This window comes from Nicotiana attenuata, unplaced genomic scaffold, assembly GCF_001879085.1.
Source record: "Nicotiana attenuata strain UT unplaced genomic scaffold, NIATTr2, whole genome shotgun sequence".
Taxonomy (NCBI): domain Eukaryota; kingdom Viridiplantae; phylum Streptophyta; class Magnoliopsida; order Solanales; family Solanaceae; genus Nicotiana; species Nicotiana attenuata.
This window is the reverse complement of record NW_017678309.1, coordinates 15,710-18,953: the sequence shown is the minus strand read 5'-3', so window position 1 is coordinate 18,953 and position 3,244 is coordinate 15,710. Positions and strand designations below refer to the sequence as shown.

General features: G+C 28.4%; 1 long non-coding RNA gene across 1 annotated transcript; it reads left to right on the top strand.

Moving 5' to 3' along the window:
* Positions 1–1,301: 1,301 nt before the first annotated feature.
* LOC109221587 lies at positions 1,302–2,915 on the top strand. Its single transcript, XR_002067281.1, has 3 exons — positions 1,302–1,549; positions 2,418–2,532; positions 2,610–2,915. It is a non-coding gene; the product is annotated as an uncharacterized LOC109221587 (long non-coding RNA).
* Positions 2,916–3,244: the final 329 nt, after the last annotated feature.

The following is a 3,244-nucleotide window of genomic DNA, read 5'->3' as shown; positions in this document are numbered from 1 at the left end:
ATAATAAATTTTTATGTTATATTCATAGTACTATTTTTTGTGAAATATAATCGCCAAAATTTGTTACATATTTGACGGGAACTAAATATGTTTATTTTTGATAAATTTAAATGATCAAAACTGCTTAAAATATATTCAAGTTATATTTTTACATAATGGACTATTTTGTCATATTCACTGGAGTGTCCATAATGCTCCAAAAAACAAGATGTCAATTAAATACATAATTGCGAAAAGGAAAAAAAAAAGACTTATTTATCTATCTATAATTAAAAAGAGAGGAAGAAGCATCCTCATTAAGCCAAGTGGCATCATCATAATAGGCCACTTGGCATTTTAGGACAATCCTCCAAAAAAAAAATAGGAGCTAGGAAATTATAAAAAAAATTTCGATTTTTTTATTTTTAAAATATTAAAGATTTCTTTATTTTAAAAAGTTAACTGATTTTAAAGCCTACATTTATTAATCTTTAAATTTAAAAAGAAAATCTGATTTAGAATAAACATTAATTGCACATTTTAAAACATATGTTTTTTACTCTTTAATTTTGAACCATGAAGACCAAATTTTTTTTGTTTTAACGAGCTTTATTTAATTCAAAATTTCAGATTTATTTATTTTAATAAAATTAACTGATTTTAAAACATACATCTTAAAAATTTAACTGATTTAACATACATTGTTTACTCTTTAACTTCAAAAAAAGTAATTGATTTAGATTATTATTTAAAAATTAAAATTGCACATTTAGAACCCACTTTCCCGAATATTAAAGATTTCTCTATTTCTACAAAATTAATTGATTTTAAAGCATAACATTAATCTTTAAATTTAAAAAGCAAATCTGATTAGGTTATTATTTAAAAATTGCACATTAAAAATTGCACATTTTAAAACATATGTTTTTGACTCTTTATCTTTGAACCATGAAGACCGAATTTTTTTCAAATATCTTTGTTTAATTCAAAATTTTAGATTTATTTATGTTTAAGAAAATTAACTGAATTTAAAACATACATCTTAAAAATTTACTGATTCAAAATTATGAAATAAAAGCTCCTTCAAATTCATCTGCTGCTTTAAACCATGAAGACCGTAAGTTTTTTTTCCAAGAAAAGAGCTTTATTTAATTCAAAAATTCGGATTTCTTTATATTTTAAAAATTAACTGATTTTAAAACATTGTTTACTCTTTAACTTTAACAAAGAAAACCAATTTAGATTATTATCTAAAAATAAAAAATTGCACATTTAAAACCCACTTTCCGTATCCTCTGCAAAACCACTAAACATGATGCAAACGCACGATTGAAACGGAACCATTCCATGATGCCGACTTCTGTTTCTCCAACTTATAGTCGGTCCTTAACTTCAAATCTTCCGCCTGCTATAAAAAATACAACAAAACATACGATTTCAGCAAATATGGCTATTCACAGTGATTTAATCAAACAAGTTCAAAGTTCGGTTTGTTCGTCTGTGGGGAGTACCAGATCCTTACCATTCCAACATTATTTTCTCGATTGAATTGGTTCTACAAGATGAAAAGGTATTAAAAATCTATTATTATCTTATTATTCGTTTTTAAATTTGTATATGTGCGTATTCATGGGATAATCAATAGCAAAAACCTGATTTAAGCATTTGTGCACCAAACATACGTATCTTTAAATATGTTTCTCAGCGATATACTAAGCATGTATCATGTGTTTGCTTCTCTGTTTTTTAATGTGAAAATCTGGATTATTTTGCTATGTTGTTTGTATATTTTTTAAATTCTATATATATGTATGTATGTAATATGATTCCTTTGTAAGGGGATCGAATACATGCTTCTATTGGCAAGTCAGTGCTGCATCTTTTCAGAACACATATTAATGATCACTTCTCCGATGAATATCTTTGATCTGCCACCATATGATCAATTGATAAATAAGGTTGATATGAACGAGCCTGGATTATTCGGTAAAAATAACGTTCATTGTAAACTTCTAATTATTACTTTCATGATGTTATTTTTTCTATGATTTCTATTGGTGGTACTAATATAGTCTCTTTTCGTCTTTTTGAGCCAAGGGTCTTTCGGAAACAACCTCTCTACTCCCTCTGGGTTGGGATAAGGTCTGCGTACACACTATCCTCCCCAAACAGGGATGTTGTTGTTGTTGTTGTTGCTATTTGTAAACTTCTAATTATTATATTTTCTGCTATTTAATTAACATATTCTAATTCTAGAATTAATCGGAGAAATCCCCAATTTTAGTGAGGTCCAAATGCACAAACAAGGTGAAATTTCTAGAAAGGTTATGAATGTCGGAGTTAAAGATGTTGAGTAAGAATAAACACTCATTCACTGATTATGGATGAATTTGGCAATTACATATGCTAAAAATTATCTTTCTATTTCTATTTGGCAGGACCAAGAGCCGCTACATTTTGGGGCAAATTATTGATCAAATTGTACCTCATCTGCCAAGCTATTACAGCAAGCCTATCGTTGTTGTTATGCAGCTTATTCACATAAATTGCAAGGTAAAATGTAATTATTCACATGTCTTTACTTTGTGAGAGGTTATCTCATTACATCTTACACATACGTTGTTTCGCAGATTTATATTCGGTGCGCAATACTTGAAATGTATCAAAGTTTTGGATTAATCCAAATTTTCCTCAATCTGACGATTTAAGAAATGGTTTAATAAAAAAATCTTGCATGAATACTCAATTCTATTTTTTCAACCTAACTGTTTTACACTTTGTTAAATTCAGATTACTTTATGTTCGGGATAGTTTCTCTGAGAGGCTGACTCAAACCATCTCTCAGCAAAGTTTTTGTCTTTGATTAGTTAGCTAAGGGCGTTGTTCAAGTTAAAATAATTGGTGAATTAATGGAATCGATGTAAGTGAGTGAACTATTTCGTGTTGTGTTACTTCAATCATTCTTTAAAGTTAATAGTTGTTCTATGTGCATCTGCTACGATGAATAACACATATGTTAAAGTCGTTGTGTGATAAAATCAAGCTAATTGAACTTAGTTGGTTAGATTGATACATATGTTGTAGAATCCTAAATATCATGACTATTTATGTTGAACCAAAAAATTGTTTAACAATAAGTCCCTCTATGTTGTGTACTCATATTAACCAATAATATATAATGTGTTTAGAAGGTGCCAGCCAAACAAGTCGGACCATCTCTTTTGCCTTCACCCCTGTCCTAAATTTCTCCAAGAATAAGCTTATT